General features: G+C 42.3%; 1 protein-coding gene across 5 annotated transcripts in view; it reads left to right on the top strand.

Annotated features, from left to right (window-relative positions):
- The window catches only part of FHIT (fragile histidine triad diadenosine triphosphatase), a 1042494-nt gene that overhangs the window by 501266 nt on the left and 519398 nt on the right, over window positions 1-21830 (top strand). The gene's annotated exons all lie outside the window — the stretch shown is intronic.

Here is a 21830-nt window from a genome sequence, read left to right as displayed (position 1 = left end):
TTATTTTTAACCTCTTTTGCAAGCCAGAGGGTGACAAAAGAGTTGTGAGTGGAGAGGGACACCTTTGTCATCCTTTGGACCCCTTGGAAAACTTAAGAAATCTGCTGCGCCTGGAACTGAGTGTGGAGAGTGCAGCTGAATGGGAGACAGCTGTGGGCAGCTTGAGGAAATACCATCCCACCTTGGGCCTGTCCTTGAAAAGCAAGTCTAGAGTCAGAGACTAGGCGTGATGTTCTTTTAGCTTTTTTGCACCACATAGATGCATTTTTAAAAGTAGTATAGAAATTAAATAATCAAATCAAATCAATAATCAAAGACTATTATATATATATGAAAATGCTACTTATACTCCCAAGTAAGCAATCAACCTTAGGTAGCTTATTTTGTTGCCTTTCCCAGTGTAACATTTGAGGCATAACAGCTGAGTATGCATTTACTCCTGCGTTAATTTCAGAAAGGTTAGCTGTTTCACGAGTCTATCTGTGTGTTTTTATTAAGGACATATTATTTTTCCTAGAGGGAGCCGTTCCCATCAATTTATGCACATTAAAACACCTAGTAAACCTCCTTAGGAAATCTTTTACTATGCATACCAAGTACCTATAATTCAAAGATTAATATCTGGGTGTTTTGTTGATATCCCTCCCCCCCATTTTGAAGTACAGAAAGTGATTAGAGCTTATTATGAACACACCCATTGCAGTATTTAATATTTTTTTTAATCACGGCTTGCAAAGCTGTGACCCACTTGAAGACCTTTTGGGAAACTGCATGTAATCTCATGATGGGGACGAAAATTAACCTGTGACTGCTGTAAATAACAATTTCCGGGGGCTTGCTCGCCATATTTTTTATCTCCCTCTTCCCTGCCTTTGTCTCTTCCCCCTCCTGTGCTACTTTGTTTAACCCCAGAGAGAGTTACAATTATGTACAAATTACCTGCCATCTTGCACCATCTGGATAACTGTTCATTTATTCCTATTATCCCGATCAGTTCAAACTCCACCTGCAACTGGCAAGAAGCCCAAGAACAGCCATTTGCCTCCTCCCCTCCCGTCCCAGTGAACGAAGGCTTGCGCATGAGCACAGGAACCTCAGCTCTTTCATTTCCCTCAGTCTTATATTAGCAAAGAGCATTTCATGACAGACACCTTTAGCCTATGTATATATATAGGCAGGGTAGGGATAGCCTTGTCGCTGGAGCAGATTGAGAACCTCTGATAAGAGGCATTAATTCCGTTGTGTAGGCGTCATATTTCTACATTAACGGAAGAGTCCAGATGCTGGTTAGCCCCACAGAGGGCATTTGACAGGAATGGCTATATACTAAAATAACAACAACAACAACTTATTATTTATACCCCGCCCATCTGGCTGGGTTTCCCTAGCCACGCTGGGCGGCTTCCAACAAAATATTAAAATACAATAGTCCATCAAACATTAAAAGCTTCCCTAAACAGGGCTGCCTTCAGATATCTTCTAAAAGGCTGGTAGTTCTTCTCTTTGACATCTGGTGGGAGGGCGTTCCACAGGGCGGGCGCCACTACCGAGAAGGCCCTATGCCTGGTTCCCTGTAACTTGGCTTCTTGCAGTGAGGGAACCTCCAGAAGGCCTTTGACGCTGGACCTCAGTGTTGGTAAATCCCTATAATGGGACCACCATGTTGTGAATGGTCATCCTTCGCGGCAAAGTATAAGCAAATGAATAGTAGTAGTAGTAGTAGTAGTAGTAGTAGTAATGTCTTAAACCCATGTACTGTATGTGACTGTGTGGTGGAGGTGCATTTTCAACACCGCCTTAAGGTGCTGTACTTGGGTTTGATGGACCGGTGTCTGTTTTCATCTGGTGTGCCTTTGGGTACCGTATCCCCCGTTGGGAATCTGCTGGCAATGACTTCTGATGCAAGGATGTTTTGTGGTCCCTGTTGGTTGATGACGTCTTACCATCATGCATCTTGCGTATGCTTCATTTGTATGGGTGCCGTGCTTTCATTATTCTAGTAGTTACAACATTTAGAGGGCAAAGTATATTTGGAGCAAATCATTAGCAACTTATAAACTTTTTTTTAAAGTGATCTCTAGAGATTTACACAGGGAGCAACAGGCAGATTCTTACTGTAAAGAGGATATGCAGAAAATACAGATTTGTTCCCTGGTGCAAATGTAGAATGTGCCTGTGTTTTACCTCAGACAAAAACATGATCGGTTTTGGTGTTTGCAAAGAGGCATTCTTGTAAATATTGGACTCAGTTTCAGGGGTGGGTTATGTCAAATTGAGAGTATTTTTAGCCTACATTTTTACCCACCTGACTACGCTGGTGACTGTATTGCTTTTTTTTATAACTCTGGCCTGGGACCTTGTGGAAGAAGTGGGTTGAGAAATCCAATGAATAAACAAATAAAAATGAGAGGGGGCAGATTGGTTTGCAGCATGGCTCCCTTCTCGACACCAGTTCAGAGGAAGAGCAGTGCGACTATTCACTAAATAGCAACACCCTAGTGGTCCCGGGCCCTAAGGAAGTTAGATTAGCCTCAACCAGAGCCAGGGCCTTTTCAACACTGTCTCCAGCCTGGTGGAACGCTCTGTCTCATGAGACCAGGGCCCTGCAGGATCTGATTTCTTTCCACAGGGCCTGTAAGATAGAGTTGTTCTGCCTGGCCTTTGGCTTGGAGCCAATTTGATTCTCTCCCCCCCCTTTCTTTTTTCTTTTTCCTTTCTCCTCCTGTGATGAGGCTGCATTTTAATATTTTAATTTTAATCTTGTTTTTAAGTTGTATTCATTCAACTTGTTTTTATTATTGCTTGTTAGCCGCCCTGAGCCCGGCCTTGGCTGGGGAGGGCGGGGTATAAATAAAAAATTATTATTATTATTATTATTATTATTATTATTATTATTATTACATGGCATTATAGCATCATAATGTCCAATATTTGCTCCATCGTTGGCTGTGCTCATGCAGGTAAAGAATTTGCGGCAGGGTGGGGTGTTGCTGACACAACAGCAGCCCAGGCAAACATCTGGCATGAATGGTGGGAACCTCCCCCCCCCCGCAGCCATATATAGGGATGTATAGAGGAGAACTTGGGGGCAGAAACCTTCCACCATTTTCTCTTAAATTGTTCTGGGTGAGAATATTCAGCACAACCCTGATTCAGAACTTTAGCAGCCAGAGCCATGCCCCTTAAATGACAGGTCTATTTTTATTAGGAGACATAAATTGTTTTATCTGGCACTTGCAAAAGGGGAGGGGAGGGGGAGAAGAGTGCATTTGGAAGCATTTATGTACTTGATTTTTGAACTATGTAGTGGATGTTGCACAAGTCCATTGATCAGTGTAGATCTAAGCTGAGTTTGAAGTAGTTAAGAAAGCAGTATAATTACCAAACAAATCACCCCCGGTTTGCCTCCAGCGCTCCCATTGCTTCTGAAAATATAGACAAATGAAAAGAGCTAATAGGTGGAATTGATTTATTTGAAGTGCTGTCTGTCTTTTTCACTTTCTTTCTGATAGCAAAGAGGTTCTGGCAGACCTGGCTCCAGATGTCTGAGACAAGGTATAAAAGGTTTCAAACCATGCCCTGTTTGATTGCATTTGTCTGGGGTGGGGAGGGGGGGGGAGAAATGGAATAAGATTAATCTTGCTACAATGATGGTTAGCTCCTGAGAGCATTCTCAGAGACAGGAGAGGATATTTCAGACACAAGATGAACAGGTCTTTCCATTTTCATTCCACTCTGGATATCAAAATGGTGCGTTGTGATTGGTTGGCTCCAGTATGTGGTTAATTGGCTTTCTGTTGGCAACTGATTTTAATTTAAAATATTGGGAGGGTGGGCAGGCAAAATAGACAGGAGAACCTTGACTTTAAAGGGCTTTCCATACCAAATAAATTAAATAGAAGCAGGAAAGGCTCATCTACCCAGAAATGCTCTGAGGAGAAAATTGTATTTGCAAAGCACTCTCCTACATCTCTAGTTACAAGCAAACATGTGACGACAAGGATTTGTATTTTTCCATTTTGCTATGACTCTTCACTCTTAAATTGGTTACAGGCTCAGGCCATAGTCCATGACCTTTTTTTGAGAGAGAGAAAGAGAGTTTGCATTCTTTGACGTCAGTTTTTCTTGTCAATTTTTGTCTGTTACGCAGTTTGCTAATGCTACACTCCTTAAACGGCATACTCCTTCATTTTATGCTTTAATCCTATAACAAATAATTTGCAGATCATAGTTACAAGAAATAGAAGATCGTAATTACAAGCAAGAGGAGACGGAAACATAATTACTGTACCAAAATGAGGCACATGGGTAAACATTATTATTGCGGGGTGTTTTCTTTTTTAAAAATAATTTTTGTCCTAACAATAAACATAGTTAACAGAAAACCGAAGTACAACTAAGTCATCATTACAACTAGGATAATTGCACATTGTGCGATAAGTACCTTATATTTTCATTTTTGCTAAAACAATGCCCCTTAAAGCAGCTTAATATGATGGTGCTTGTAGTTTGCAGCTCAACAGCAAATTTGCAGTGATAATCTAAAGTTCATGCTTATGGCTCTGCTGTACACCACCTCTGCTGAAACAACTGAGCAACCATTCAGGCATTTGCCATTTCCCTATAGTTCCCATGAAGAATAACTACCCTTCCCCGTTGCTTTCAAGAACACAAGTAGAGTGTTTGGTTGTAGTAGTGTGAGCTGAAATCATCTTCAGGATTAAACTACAAGTGCCTGGCACCCAAACCTCAGTACATAATACTAAATAAAACTAAGATGACAAGGCATCACCAGCAATGTCATTCAGCATAGCCTTTGCCAACCTAGTGATGTCCACACATTTTGGACTGTGATTCCCATCAGCCCTAGCAAAGGCTGCAGTAGCTCATTTCAGAGAGGTGGGCAGACAAAACGGATAGGAGTTGTGCAGGAAAAAAAATGATTTCAGTAGATCTGTTTTGTCATCCGCACCATGACAAGTTCTATCTACTAAAGCTAGATATCACACACACACACACACACACACACACACACACACACACACACACACATTTGCAGGGGAGGGCAGAAATAAGCCAACACTGGAAAAGTGTGAAAAGATGAGAGAATTTTGATTAAATTTTCAGGGTGAGGCATTGAACGCACAAGCCTTTGTCATTCATGTTACAAGATAGGGGCTTGGCCATTTGTTATTTTAAACTGATTTGAAAACGATCCTAAAACAGCAGGTTGCAAGAAGGGTGGAGGTTTACCCCTACCAAGGTCAGAATAGATATCACCACTGATAGAATGCCACCACCTCTGATTATGCTGCCCAAGGCAGCCATTTTGTGCTGGCACTCACAGCAATTTTACGAAGATAGGAGTAGCAGCAACTCGTATTACCCCTGAAAGAAAGAAAATAAAGCACTGGAGATCACTCTTCCTGTCCCTGATCACTCAAGTTCTCAGCCCTTGGGTGCTTCTCGATTCCTCCCTACAGCTACACCTAGACTCAGAATGCCAGCATCTTCCTTAGGAAAGCTTCCAGGGCAACAGGCTGAGGCACAGCAGGTGGAATCAGCCGCCGCCACCTTGATGGCAAGGCAACTTACATAGCATTCTTTGCTGGATGGGCGTTACAGCCGCCCTTCATCTGAGGATAGCACAGCGGGTTACAGTATAATAACAAAGTGAGGTAGTTAATTCTACCATGCAGTTGGGAAATTAAGGCCAGGAAGGCCCACAGTTGAGTAGAATCTGAACTTTAGCCTCTCATATCTAGCTGGTGATCCACAGTGGGTGACAAGACCCTTCTCATTCCTTGTTGCTCTGCTTGTCGGTATTTGCTTACCTGTAAGGAAGGAACGCACAGTAAGCCCTGACTTTCTGTCTGCACATATTTTGTCTGTGCTGAGGGCAAGATAGAGGAATTAGGATTAGCCAGGCCTCTTGGGGTGGGACAGGGAGGGGCAGATACACACAGCATGCGGGTCGTCAAGAAGTGATATGATTAATGCTGAAACGGCAGCAGGAGTTTTTGCAAAGGCAGCCGCCGACTTAAACTAGACTGTGACTCAGGCTGTTGCTCTGGCAGATGCCAAGAAGCAAAGCCAAAAATGGCTAATGAGATATGTTTGCGTGAGGAAAACTTTAGAACAAATGCCCGTTCCCGCTGTGAATAATGGCACTGTCAGAGGAGAGATGTGATATGTGAAAAAAGCCTTCAAAAACACTGTCGGCGGGGAGGGCAGCAGTGTGTGTGTGGAGGGGGACACACACACCACAATGTGAAATTTGTTATATGATCACTTCAATGGTGTGAACATCGACAGAGTGGTAGACTGGAAGCATAAACTGTTTCTCTTCATACTATCGGGAAAGGAAGAAGAAACAGTGGGGGGAGATACGTACCAGATTTCATCTGCTTTTTTTAAAAAAAGGAAAAAGAAAAAAACAACCCCTGAAGTGGTGATGTCACAGAAAAACTGGAAATAGCCTATGAAGAAAATTAAATATAAAATATTTACATGGATTAATAGGAAGACTCCATATGTTGGTTTATGTAGCCTGAAAATGATAAAGAGGTGGGGAAAATGAACTGAATAAGGCAAATTTCAATCGTTTTCTGTGTAAGGGAATGTTCTTTTCTGAATCTTGGGCTAAAACCTTCTCTGGGCTCTGGTCATCTCAGAGCTTGTTTTCTGTAACCTTTGCTAGCCTTATCTTTTGCCGTATTTCCCTCCTTTGCTTGACAGAGAGTGACTCTGATTAACCCATCTGTCTTTTCTGTTGCTATGACATTGCCATCCTCCTCATATGTCTTGACACTGGCTCGCAGTCCCAAGTTTTCAGGCCTTACTCATGGAGCGCCACACTCTCTTCCCAGGCCAGCTCTACCTTTATGTGGTGTGAGGTGGCGGCTTGGCTTCAGGTTCCGGAGCCACAAAGAATGACAACAGAGTGATGGAAAGACTCCTGTCTTAAAACCACAGAGAGCCATTGTCAGTATCAACAACATTTATCTATGAGGATCGATAGTTTTCCTTGGAATGTGTGCAGAGGAGGGCAACCATGATCAAGGGTCTGGAACTCAAGCCTTATGAGGAACGCTTGAGGGAATTGGGCATGTTTGGCCTGGTAAAGAGGAGACTGAAAGAGGAGATATGATTGTTGTTGTTGTTGTTTAGTTGTTTAGTCGTGTCCGACTCTTCGTAACCCCATGGACCAGAGCACGCCAGGCACTTCTGTCTTCCACTGCCTCCTGCAGTTGAACACTGTCCAACCATCTCGTCCTCTGTCACCCCCTTCTCCTTGTGCCCTCCATCTTTCCCAACATCAGGGTCTTTTCCAGGGAGGCTTCTCTTCTCATGAGGAGCCTAAGCTTCAGGATGTGTCCTTCCAGGGAGCATTCAGGGCTGATAGTCATCTTCAAATATCTGAAGGGCTTTCACATGGAAGATGGAGCAAGCTTGTTTTCTCCTGATCCACGGGGTAGGAACCAAACCAATGGCTTGAGCCTTCAGGTAGAAAGGAGATGCTGACCAAACATCAGGAAGAAGTTCCTGACAGTGAGAGCTGTTCGGCAGTGGAACAGACTCCCTCGAAAGGTGGCAGACTCTCCTTCCTTGGAGAATTTTAAGCAGAGGTTGGCTGGCCATCTGTCTTGGATGCTTTAGCTGAGATTCCTGCATCTAGACTTGGGCTAGATGACCCTTGGGTTCTGTGAATTCAAAGGCAGCTTCCTGCGATGCCACAGATGCCTGTAAACAAAACCACAGCTGGTGGAAAATGTGACTGCGAGGCTGTTGAACAGAGCAGCAAGCTGAGCCCAGTTCTCACTGCGTGTAATTTGTAATATCCGGTTCATGCATGCATGCAGCAAGCCAGCAGATGATGCAGTCCTCAGTTGCTGGATGCATGTTTGCAACGTTACCTGAAGACACCTCTATAATGATCTCTAAAGCTAAACGCGATGGTTCCAGAGAGTTTTGAAAATGAAACCGAAACAAACCAGGTTAGAGGAACAGCATATACAGGAGGAAATGCCCTTGTGAAATAGGTTATTCCTTCGATTAAATGTTCATCCAAGACACACACTGTCTTGTACACTCCCTTCTTGCTTACAGAAAAGGATCAGTGACAGCCTTGGCTCCAGGTGTCTGTCAGGGAAGCAGTAAAAAGTTTTCTTTACAGCCTGAGTTTGATCTGATTATACTTGATAGACAAAAAATTAGAAAATAGGCACTTGCTAATTTAAAAGCCTGGCTTTCAAAGAGGCATTTATGTTAAGGTGGCAGCATATTGGAAAAGAAGAGTGCCACAAGGGAAAAAAAATACAGGTTTTTAATAGCATGATTACAGTGTTTAACTTAATCCTTCACTTTAATTTTTCTAGGTGTATCTGTAGTTAATAGTTTAATCACTAGTGGGCGCTAGGCCCAACATTACCTGCAGGGTTTAATAGTCCAGTGCTAGGTATTGTAGTCCTAATTTGTATTTTAACATCCCCACTAAATATTTGCAGCAGTAGATTAAAAAGTTTCAACACCACTACTTTTTTTCTTTTATTAATTTAGTATTATTTATTAATTTCCAGTATTTATACTTCATCTCTTCACTGAATATTTTCAACCCCAAAGCAGGGAACAAAGTAATAAAAATAAACAGGTCCAATAAACAACAGATTAGCAATTCTGCCATAAGGTAAACAAGCAAAACTACATACAGGGTTGCCATGTTTCAAAAAGTAAAAACCAGGACACCCCCAAAAGTTATTGAGCTTTTTTCAATTGACTTGCCTAAGATGCGCTGCCTTTCCGGGCATCAATTCCCGGTAATGTCCTAAGCTACAATGACGACAATTAAAATTTCAAATTTAACCAAATGCAATGGGGGGGGGGGACACACACACAAGATGTTCAGACCAATTAAACTATCAGCTGCATTTCCCGCTCTATTTCCCATTCACAACCCCTGTGTCTCTTGCAATGAGAGAAGTCCCCACTCTGTGCCAACAGACTCTCACTCTGTGACTTTCAAGCAATTTAACACCTTTCAACCCCCCAATCGCTAGCCTAATCCAGGCTCTCAGCCTGAATGGTATGAATTGCTGCCCGCAATCATCCACAATCATCCTCCTGCCCTACTCCATAGAAGTAACAAAGCAAAACACATAAATACAGGAAAAAACCACATCTAGATGTTTCTCTCCCCTTTCCTGTCCTGGGGAAACTTACAGGCTACAAGGTTGATAAAGCTGCTAGCAAGGGTCATGCAGGAGGATTTGCCAAGCCCTTGTCACCTCTCTCTCCTCCTTCCCATCCAGTGCAAACAGTATTGAGGGTCCTCCAGGATAGGGTGCTCCAGAGCATTCCAGTATGATCCATAAATGTGTGTTATTACAATAAGGTATATTGGGGTTCTATATATCCAGAAAGTGTACTTGAATTGAATTGAGAGCAGAGGCGTAAGAAGGTCAGGTGGTACCCGGTGCGAAAAATTTCTTGTCACCCCCCCATTTAATTTTTTTTTTGCCTGCAAAAATGGTTTTACGCTATTTCATATTTTCTTACAAAGGAAAGTGGATTCTGATCCTCTGATAACAAATAGGCAACTATGGACAGATACTTAAATCTACAGGATGGATTGTGTTTTGGCTTGTGTTATTTTATTTATAGTTATTGTTTATTTAATTAATGAAATGTATTTTAAAAAACCTGCAAAGTGGTTTACCAAAAAACAAAACAAAAAAACGCACAGCAGTAAAATCAAGAAAAATTGACAATCCTACTTTAAAACATACAAAAGCTAAAATATTAAGATTAAAATTACTTCAGCTTCCTAAGCATCTAGGTATGCTTGCCTAAAGAAGAATGCTTTTAGTAGGTGCCCGAAAAGAGTCTAGCAAAGGCATGTGCTTTGTTGAAATTTCAGCCTTTACGACATAGGAAAATGGCCAAGTAAACAGCTATTTTCATGGAGGAGGGTCAAGATATTAACTGATATGCATGAAATTTCATATGTAGCTATATAATCCCTAGTGTAGTAAGATAAGACCTTTGGAGCAGGTATTTTTTAAAAAAAGTTTTTTATGAACCGCCCTTGTAGGGCAGTAATTGTTCTTTGATAATTTGTCACCCACCTCCATGATGGCACCTGGGGTGAACCGCCCCCCCGCCCCCCTTTCCTACGCCCCTGATTGAGAGGAGTCTATTTTTTCTAGTCTTGCTCATCTCCATATAAATAATAATAATAAAAACACCCGGTGTCTGAATCCTGACTGACACAGACTCTGGAGAACCCATGGAGAACCCCATTCAAATGCAAGAGGGACGTAGAGGAACTCACAGTAGCCGACAGTAGTCTCAGAGATGCTTTGTCTTGGACCTCCAGTGACCTCATCCTGAGCTCTGTCTTGATCCTGGCCCATCACTGCCGGGGCAAAGTTAATGGCAGACCAAGCAAGAAGGCCAAAGTCACAGTAGCACTAGTTTGGCTTCCAGGCAGCTGTATCAGCAGGGTTCTCTTTGAGGGGAAGGGTCTGCGAGTGTGGCTTTCTCCCGATTGAAGTGCAAAGTGTTTGAGGACCGGGACATTCGCAGAGAAACCAAAATGCTTGTTTACAAAGCTATTGTACTACCAACCTTACTATACGCTTGTGAAACATGGACCACTCACAAACGCTATCTCCAGCTCCTCGAAAGATTCCATCAACGGTGTCTCCGATTGGCCTCCACAGTCACTTACAGACTCATTGTTAAAACTGTGTTTATGGAAGACAGTCTTACTCATGAGGAGAAGATACAGCTGTAAGCCTTCTTGGTCAATGACACAGCAAAAGCCCAGGGAGAGGCAATGATTATATAAATCCCTCAGATGCCTCTTGACCTTTGCTGGGCTAACATATCCCATCAGAGTTCATTTATCCCCCCAGCGCCACCTACGTCCCTCACTCCAGTTCCAGCATCTACAGTACACAAGGTGCTGATCATAGACACCTAGTCCCCAGTAGCATCAACTTTTCCCTTCTGTGAGTGGTAAAACTCATTACTAATTCCGAATGAGTTGGCTAAGTATCAATAAAACAACTGTTAAATAGGATGAGTCTATCGAGCGAGGCATGTTCCCGGATATCCTTCAGACATTAGCTATAGTATTCCAGTATGATTGTCATATCACAGCATCACCACCAGCACATATTGGAGGTATTCTGTGCTTGAGAATACATCTTCATCATTCATGAATAGCCCCCTGAGTTGATATCCAGTAGTGAGGTTCTTTTGCAGATGCAAGCAGTACCTGGAATAAAACTGAGCTGTAGTAAAAATGTGTGTGGGTGTAAGTTTAGGCTCCTTTCTTGTGGAATTCCTTCCCAACTGAGGTGTGGATCTATTACATCAAGGTCAACAAAAACTGGAGCTGACCGCTCAGTTAGGGTGTGTTGCTCTTTGTCTTATTCTCACATGCCATATGTATTGGGAGATGGCAGTGAAATTTTCCATACAAAATAAATAGCTTCTCTTGAGCTGTTTAATCCAAAACAAAACAAAACAAAAAGGTGGGGAAACCAGAGAGAGAGTAAACTCAGAAAAGCACAATCCCCACTGCTCTTCAGTATGTTCCAACTCTCAAAAATATTTTCCTCTGCCACTGTGACAACAACAACAATAATACAAAAATTATTGGATATGTTACATGATGAAAAGGTAAAGGTAAAAAAAGGTAAAGGACCCCTGAATGGTTAAGTCCAGTCAAAGGTGACTATGGGGTTGCGGCGCTCATCTCGCTTTCAGGCCGAGGGAGCTGGTGTTTGTCCACAGACAGCTTTCCAGGTCATGTAGCCAGCATGACTAAACTGCTTCTGCCAGAACGGAACACCGGGACGGAAGTCAGAGCACACGGAAACGCTGTTTGCCTTCCCACCACAGTGGTACTTATTTATCTACTTGCACTGGTATGCTTTCGAACTGCTCGGTTGGCAGGAGCTGGGACAGAGCAACAGGAACTCACCCCGTCGCGGGGATTCAAACCACCGACCCTTCGATCGACAAGCCCAAGAGGCTCAGTGGTTTAGACCACAGCACCACCCGCATCCCAACAGGATGACTTACCAACCCCCTCCCCACACACAACTTACACATAAATCATTCGGTGGAGTAAATCTTCCAACCATATAGAAATGAGACAGCTGTACAACACAGAACATCCTTCTGAAAGCACATTATACGAAATATCAATATGTATACATTCAGAGCAAGACTGCCATTTATTTGGCTAATAAAAACTGGGTTCAGGAAATGCATCTCATTCCATAACTGATATTTAGCAGAAAGTAGCACTTTATTCTGTGCTTCAATAACATAAAAAACTCATACTGCTAGAGGCCCCATTTTATACACTCTGTGTGTTCAAGTAACTGGTGAAATAGGCAAAGAGAAGCTCTGTACCTTGGAGTAGAAAGTCAGAAAGCACTCCAGCACACATTTATCAGATCACAAATGAGGCAGAGTTCAGTGTGAGAAATGCTTATATATGATGTTGGCCTTACCTGAATATATTTCTTAGAAGAAGCTAAATAAAGCAAACATACCCTGTATGTTATAACAGCTTCTAAATAATTAAGCGTTGCTCAGTAAGAGCTAATGTTTTAAACCAGAGGGGTGTGCGTGTGTGTTTTCTATTGTGCATAAAGGTATTGCTGCTGTTATTAGCTATTAAATTTATTGCTTGCTTTTTTGCCAAGGTAACCCAAAGCAACTTAACAATTTGTGAACAAACACATACATTAAATCTCCATTACAATAATACAGTTTCCCAGACTGTAGAGTCTGGGAATCAAGTCCCCTAATCATTTCATGTTTTTTCTTCCTTTCTTTTAGAGCATCGCTTACATCTTTGTGTTCTGATAATTTAGGATAGAGTGCCTTTAAACTGTGCAGCCTATAAATGCAGACACAATGAGGTCAGTTCCCCATTTCTTTAAAGTCCTCTTTGTCTCTTTCCAAGTGGAACCCGTGGCCAAAATTCATTTCAGCCCAAGTGGTGGTTGCTTCTCCTTTAGCTGTTTTAGATGTTATCTCAGCATATGGTCACTCCTTTTCAGAAATATGATTCAGGTAATTTGGCTAAATGTATTGCAAAGCTTTTTAGCTTCCCAGCTTAGAGATACTGAGTTCCTCTTTAGCTGTTTCGCCAGGTACCTGAACACAGAGTGCATATGAAATGGTGCCTGAAGCAATATATGGTTTTTATGTTATTTAAACACACAATAAAGTGCTACTTTCTGCTAAATGCCATTTACTGAGTAAGGTGCATTTCTTGAAACCAGTTTTTTTTTAAGGAGCTAGGTATATGGCTGTGTAATTAGCCTTGTTTTGAACATATATATAGTCATGCTATTTTTACATAATTTTAGAAGTGTGTTCTATTACTGGATAGATATCTTATTTCTATATGGTTGTGTGATTTACTCTATTGAATAAAATTGAATAAAATATATATAATGAAGGTGCCAGCTGAACATTCCTGGGCAGAGCATTCCACAAATGGGGAGCCATTTCAGAAAAGGCCCATTCTCGTGTTGTCACCCTCGTGGAGGCAGTACATGAAGAAAGGCCTCAGATGATGATCTGATGGGTCCAGCTTGAGGTAGGTTCATATGGAGAGAGGCAGACCTCTTTCTGCATGTTTCAATAGTGTTGCAGGGAGCTGTGTATGAAAATGCTGGTGTTTTTAGCCCTTGACAACTTGTTTCCGAGTACGTTTCTGAGCACAACAAAAAGTGTTGGTGCTGACCTTTAAAGCTCTAAATGGCCTCGGTCCAGTATTCCTGAAGGAGTATCTTCACTCTCATCGTTCTGCCCAGACACTGAGGTCCAGCGCCGAGCACCTTCGGGCGGTTCCCTCACTATGAGAAGCTAAGTTACAGGGAACCAGGCAGAGGGCCTTCTCGGTAGTGGCACCCGCCCTGTGGAACACCCTCCCACCAGATGTCAAAGAGAAAAACAACAACCAAACTTCTAGAAGACAGCTGAAGGCAGCCCTGTTTAGGGAAGCTTTTAATGTTTGACAGACTATTGTATTTTAATATTTTTTTGGAAGCCGTCCAGAGTGGCTTGGGAAACCCAGCCAGATGGGCAAGGTATAAATAACAATACGTTGTTGTTGTTGGTTCTCTTCTCTGATGTAAACCCACATATGAACCCATGAAAGTACCGCACAACACATAAGAAGGCGTGGTTGTAACTTTTGAAAAACAGCAACAAAACAGTAGAGCTTTTTGTTAGCAAGGAGTTCTTTCCCGAAGTAGAAGGCTCTAACACACTTTTTCCCTGCGCGAACCAGGCAGGGTTTGTTTTTTGACTGTCATACACAGAATCCTGATTACCCACGAAGGGGGTGTCCTGTCAGTGTAATGATCAAGGCATTCAAGAGAGCACATGACAAACAACCACCCTTCCAAAAAGCACAAGGTAAAGAAAATTGCTCGAGGAGAAATGATTAAAAGATGGAAAAGCTCAGGAGGAAAGCTGAGAGCCCTCTAACTATGCATTCCCAGCCAGAGTTTCTTGATATCGAGAAGATGAAAAAATGGGCATCCAGAGACATCGCGAAAGGAAACAATACCCCAAGCCCATAGTTTTCCTTAGGTGTCTTATTTGTCAACTTTCAAAAGTCCAACCGAACTTTATTCTCTACAGGCAAACATGTTGTTTGCACTGAGTAATATACCCAAGTCGCATTGCCTTGATGTGTCTGGGATCTGTTTGATGTGATGATCAGCGCTTGGAAAGGGAAGCATAATGGACTCACGCTCCTTTTCTCTGCACTTCTCCTTCGCTCTCAGAGGGGATCTTTGGCATCTCTGCCCAACCTTAGAAAGATGTCAAAGTTGGTGGTGCAGGGAGTGTTTGAATAGCTCTACTTGGTGTGTGTGTTTGTGTGTGTGTGGTGTGTTGCCTTTGTTGGATTTAGTTGCACTTCCTGTTCCATGACTCACTTTCACAGCTGGAGTATCTCCGGTTTTGAATTTCTAATCCTCAGGGCTGGCCCAATACACTTGGCTGCCTGAGGCAAAGAACAAGATAGCACACACACACACACACACACCCTTCCAGTTCCATGTGCAGAAGCAGAACAGACTGGCAGCTGAATATTACTCAAACACTGATGGTACCCTCCACACCACAACTGAAGTTGGCAGGCTAGTTTAGGGCAGCCCCATGTAGCACACAGGGGTCTTTCCTACAGCATGTCACCACCACTCCCTGCCTCCCAGAACCTGCTGCCTGATACAGCCACCTCAGTCTGCCTACTGGTAGGGCTGGCTCTGTTGAATGCAATTTAAGATTTTGGATTAAAAAACTTCATTTTAGTAGAGCTCAGCTGTTATGGATTCTGTGGGAAAGTGTCAGTAGGATTCAGATTCTCAGAACAGAGAGTTCTCTCGGATGCATTTTTACAAGTGAAAGAGGGGGTACAGAATATAGAAACAGCCACTTTAGTTTAAAAACGATGCACCTCAGTGTTTTAACTTATGAACGTGAAGAAAGGAGGTACTTCTTTTATATATGCCTACATTTATTTGCCAAGCGGCATCACATCAAGCTATTTTGATACTGGGCCGACGGTTTATAATATATTGCATCTCCGTATGTCAAAGTTTCACAGAGACGTCTGGAATGTGCTTCAGAAATATAAATAAAACATAATGCAAAGTACTTCTTCCCATGTCTTCAGGTTGTTATGGAAGTGCATCTGAAATTAGAGAGGGCTGTGCTTTAATTAGAATGCACATTTATTACTCACCGTGCTAGGTAAACTGAAATTATTCTCAATTTGCTCTTCTGTATCATGTAATTGAACAAAAATTTAAGGCTGATAACTTGCAATTACATTGATTTCCATTTTGCTCCTTGGATATTCTTCAGTATGACAGAGCTTGTAGTGGATGTCACTTTATCAACAGCTCATCTCACCAGTGCCCTAATTGCAGGCGGCAGCTAAACAGTTTTAATACTATGTGAAAGTTCTCTTGGCAGAGGAGATTAAAAATGTCACAAATCTGTTTGGGTGGACAGCTTCATTGTCGCTCTTATAATAGTTCCAGAGGTCTGATGGGATAGGACAGGGTTCTTTACAACCCGTATCACTCTGCGAAAACTGCGAATAAGGAGTGGGTGCAAAACATTTATTACATTTTTCTTCATTATTTTTCTATCCCAACTTTCAGGATGGGTATCCAAAGTTCAGGGTGGGTTTCATGAGCCATGGCTTCTAATTGGGGGAAAAAAGAAATTCAAAAGTTTGGCAAAAGTAGTGCAAGCAGACAATAAGGAATGCAAAAATGAATTTCAGGAGCATTTTTCTACAACATCTGGTTGGCCACTGTGGGGATAGGATGCTTTCGGTTGAATTTGTGATGGCTTTTAGTCAAACACAATAAATGAATGAATGGTTGAAAGCTTTTGGTTTGGGTGCTCTTTATCTTCACCACAACTTAGGTTTAGAAACAGTGACAGGAAAAATGTCGTCTAGTCTTCTTCTTCAGCAATCACTCTTAGCCGAGTAAGATTGTCTTCCATGAACATGGTCTTAACAGTGAGTCCGTAAGTGACTGCACAGGCCAGATCTGGATCCACACATCCTTCCACAGTGGGGACATTGGTTTCTGGGTGGGAGTTGATCATGGCAAGGGTTTGCCAAGTGTGCCTTCCTCTTAGCATGTTTCTCCCTTTCGTCCTGAGTTCGAGCGTCTTCAAAGCCCATGACACCTTTGGTAAAGGCTGTTCTCCAATTGGAGCGCTCGCAGGCCAGTGTTTCCCAGTTGCCGGTGTTTATACTACATTTTTAAAGATTTGCCATGAGAGAGTCTTTAAACCTGTTTTGTTCAGGTTGTCAACTAAGCTTGGTGCCTGAGTAGGAATTTTGATCTGAGGTCTTCCCATTCTAAAACCAGCACTCTGTCCGCTATACCACATGGGTTCTCGACCTTCTGTTAAACTCTGAACTCTCTGGATCATTCTTCATGGCTGCTTGTTAGGGTGTCAGGGGAAATGGTGGAAACTGACACTCTGCTGAGCTTGAGACGTTGTCCTCTGACAGGTATTGTGGGCTTGAGGATACATAATGGGGGAAAGTTGCCCTAATTAAAATGTGCTTACTTAATATGACAGTTATTTGAAACGTGCCTGCATATTAAAGACCTCATTATGAACCATGTGCTGTGTGTTAAAATGATAAGTGTGTCAAGGGGTAATTAACTTTTCTCTCATAGGTGAGCTTGATAGGTCACTTGTGGCTGCGTCCTGCTTGTTTGTGTTTTGTTGATTTTGGAATTGGCGCAGATGTACTTGGAATACAAGAGGTGTTTTTAGCTTCAAAAGTATTGGGATATTCCACCCCTCCCCTTTGCTTGCTTTGAAAAGCTTTATTAGCAATTGTAATTCCAGACATGATCAGGACTCTGAAAGAGCCTCCTTTTGTAAACACAATGTACCACCGCATGAATACAGTCCCCTACTTCCAAGATAATAATTTGCAAACCGCATCCCTGGTCTTATGTTTTCCATTTTGTATTTTGTGGCAAAACAGAAAGTTAATAAATTCAATTTAACAAGCAATCTTGCGTTCGGAGGGAGCCTGCACAAACAAGCGACTCAAGCCCATTGCAGAACCAACAAACACACACACAGTCAGGTTGAATCACTGGACAAGTGGCCAAAACATTCAAGGTTATAGAAGTTCAAGACAGGTGGCACTACAATGTCTCCCTTTATATATAAGGTTTCTAGTTTCCATTAGGGATGCCGTGATAAACTGTCAGCTTAGATTTCCAATGTGGATATTGTACTTCTGCTGGTACAAACCATTATCTCAATCCCTCTTTAGGTCTGATTTGACCCAGTTTAATATCCATTGGGGTCTTTTGTGAAGGTGACCATCACTGCAGTGAGTTCCACGCATGATACTGGTGCAGTATAGAAGGAACTCAACTTGACGTTGTCTGTCCTTCCAGTTTCAGAGGCAGCCTCGGTCTTCACATGAGGTAAGCTAACACTAGTTAAATAAATAACCCTCAGTTTACCAGGGGTGATGGGAACATGAACTCATTTGACAGAAAGGCAGTCAATTTTAGGATGGTAACAACAGTTAGAAGCAGTCATGTCTGCTCAGAAGTAAGTCCTACTGAATTCAATGGCTCTTACTCATGGGTAAGCGGTCCAGGCTGCAGCCTAACTTTGTTACCACGCGATTAAATCTACAAACTTAGAAGGCACTGTAGAAAGCTGCTACCGTACTGGAAAATGAGCGTAAGTGTGCAATATTAAGCTGTGGAAAGTGTGATTCTCCTCCTCCCCCATTTTAAGCGATGACTTGGCTTTCTTTTTAATAAAAATCTCCATTAGGGCAAGTGCAAACTAAGGCACTCTACTGCTGTTTATTTACTGCATATTATCTAGGAATGTTCCGTACTTAATGTATGATTAATGGCACTTTACACTTTGCTCCCTGTTACATCATAACCCAGATATGAAATATTGATTTGTATTCCCCTTCAAATGCCCATGTGAAAGACCAGCAATTAATCTGTGAGTTCAAAGTGTGGACGCCATGTTGCTAAGGGAATACTCCTTGCTGGAAGGTCGAAGTGTTATTAGTCTTGGTGGTGTTATTAGTCTTGGTACAGAATTATTCTGTATAGGCGACGAAGTCTTTCCTTCTTTTAAAACCAAAATTTTATTGAGCATTCTTTCGTGTTACTGTAACTTTCAATTTTGATGAGCGGGGAAGGGAGTGACCCAGAGTTGCTTTTCATATTTGGCAACATGGGCCATTTATGAAGTCAGATGAGAGGTGAAATGAGGTTTAAAATGATGCACTGGTCTTCTCTAACTGCCCTGGTTTGCACATGACACTAAACCCATGGTTCATTAAACTATGCTGCAGGATTTTGTGTGAACCCAGATTAGTGGCTTAACTGTGGTTTGTTTATTGGCAACAAGCCATGAGCCAAAACCATGGCTTGTTGTTTTCTTACAACCATTGGTTTTTTAAAATAATCTATGGTTTGGCATTACATATGAACTCAACATCCTTTCTTAACTATGGTTTCTCTGAACACCCCACTTGAGATGCCCACCAGACTATGAGCAACTGGAAATCAATCTGAACTTATAATAATAAATAATAATAAAATTTTATTTATACCTTGCACATCTGGCTGGGTTGCCCTAGCCACTCTGGGTGGCTTCCAACACATAATAAAACATCCAACATTAATAGCAACAATTTGATCCAATATAAAAAGTCACAATAACTTTGAAATAAAGCAATATCCAATAATCCATTAGAATCTAATAGTAAACAGTAAAATTAAACATCAGAAAACAATTAAACAGTTTACACTTCTCATTTACAATAAAGAATTATTAATCTATAAGCAAGAAAAAATAACAGCAAATCGCAATGCACAATATACCACAACACATACAAAGTGCATTCTGAACCATTTGCCAGGAGTAAAACTGTGGAAGAACAAGCCATAGTTTGCTCAGTTGTCTGTGGGGCAGCCCATGGTTTGTTAAACAAACTATGGCTTAGTGTTACATGCAAACCAAGCCACTCTACACCACACCAGTCTCAAATTTATGTAGCTCTACTTAAAACACTCTGAACACATGAGCTAACTTCCTTTCCATGCCATAAAGGGAAGGATGCCCATTGACTCATTTACCTTGGGAAGATACAGGATGGAGTCTGACTGGAAGGCAGTATCATCACAAATTCTTGAATTAACTAGGTTCATGTCAGCTGTAAAGTTTTCTATTGTTTGTGCGGTTGGATCGATCTTGACATCCCTGGCTTTGGAACCACATAGCCATTCTATGCATGATGGGAAACTGCCCCCAACCCCCCACGTCCCTCCAGGTTTGAATGATTAGTGTTGCAAAGTGCACTCTGAACCATTTGCCAGGAGTAAAACAGATTGATTTCCCATCTCCATTAGTGTATGGGAGGGTAGTTACAGTAGGTCTTCCTCTTCTTCTTCTTCTTCTTCTTCTTCTTCTTCTTCTTCTTCTTCTTCGATCACTCGTAGCTGAGATGCCGAAATCCAGCACTGCCTGAGCTCTGCGAGTGGGTACAGTAGGTATAGCTGCACTGAAAGGTATCAATTGTCCACTTTTGGAATGGAATAAAATAGTGTGAAATGGTGGAGTAAGTATAGTCTAGTATGCTGTTTGAAGGGGTCCCATCTCCCTAATCCTTTGGGACCTCTTCATTTGTCCCAGCCCTGACTATAGATCTAGCAAATTTCCCCTCTTGCATTTTTTAAAGCTAAGGTCTTGAATGAATTTTCTTCTGAGAGATAAGACATCACATTCCTTAATTTAGCTATTATTATTATTATTATTATTATTATTATTATTATTATTATTATACCACTCTTCACCCGAAGATCACAGGGCGGTTCACAACATAAGAATACAAAATGAGAACATAAAATGCATAATAAAACAAGAACAAGAACAATCCATTAGCCTTGCTCCCACAAACCCATTTAAAAGGCCATAAAATGTTAACCAACCAAAGGCCTGCTTATAGATAAATGTTTTCCCCCTGCTTCTACATGTAATGAAGGTGCTAGGTGTGTCACAAAATTGTGGTGACTTTGTTCTTTTACAATCCAGAGAGACAAGTGATATTCCGTGTTCTATAGGACTTTTAACAAGACACGTTGGAGATCAGATCTGGGTTTACACACCTTCCATGTAACATTTATGTAATGGTTTTAGGGGTTGCTCGTGCGTACGTTACCGCCACTCTAGGCTAGGTTGCCTGGTTAAACCTTTTCTGTCTGGACAGCCATTCACTTTGTGGCTAGCAGAATCCGTCAGTGGGCGTTTCTTGAACTTCTTCCAGCAAAGAAGTTCTTTGACGCCAAGTCTACGCCTACTTTCCCTGCGCAGAAGTCTTCTGCGCAGGGTGGGTGTGGGTAGCGGAGGACCCGTGCTCTCCCCGCTGGTCTCCGGTGAGGAGTCCTGGAGCCACCTCGCCGATTCCCCCATCTGCCCCTCTTTATCCCAGGTGTTACGTTGATTTCCTTCCCCAGCCAATGAGTTGCCTCTCTCCCTGCTGGGCCCTTCTCCAGCATCGCTTGGGAGCCTTGCCTCCGCCTCTCGCTCCGATGTCAGTTCCCTGACAATTTATTTCATATAGTCAAGTACAGTTAACCCAAGTACCTCGGGTTAAGAACTTAATTTGTTCTGGAGTTCTGTTCTTAACCTGAAACTGTTCTTAACCTGAGGTACCACTTTAGCTAATTGGGCCTCCCGCTGCCGCCGCTGTGCTACCACCGCGCGATTTCTGTTCTCATCCTGAAGCAAAGTTCTTAACCTGAGGTACTATTTCTGGGTTAGCGGAGTCTGTAACCTGAAGTGTCTGTAACCTGAAGCGTCTGTAACCTGAGGTACCACTGTATACATTAATACATTGGTACCAAGAGGTTCAAACACTCACACATTCATTCATTCATTCATACATACATACTCACAAGGCCCTTCATGTGGGCTGATCATGCCTCACGCAAGAGCTGTGGGTGTCAAGAATTAGTGGTAGTCCCGGCACACCGAGGGCATGCAGAGAGGCCTTTTTATAGTCTTCTTCCCCCATTGCCATCTGTGGGCTGGCTTGCAGAAGGATTGAATCTCTACCGCTCTTCTCCTGCTCTCCTTTTGGACCACCATCAAGAAAACCCTTTTCAGTCGTACCTCAGAGCAGACAGACAATATGTTCCAGAACTTTATCTCATGTCCATGGCCCATTGCCAGTTCCTCCCTGTTTTTGT

The sequence above is a fragment of the Podarcis filfolensis genome (assembly GCF_964270895.1).
Source record: "Podarcis filfolensis genome assembly, chromosome: 2".
NCBI lineage: Eukaryota > Metazoa > Chordata > Lepidosauria > Squamata > Lacertidae > Podarcis > Podarcis filfolensis.
Note: the sequence above shows the minus strand (reverse complement) of the source record. Positions and strands in the feature narration are given on the sequence as shown.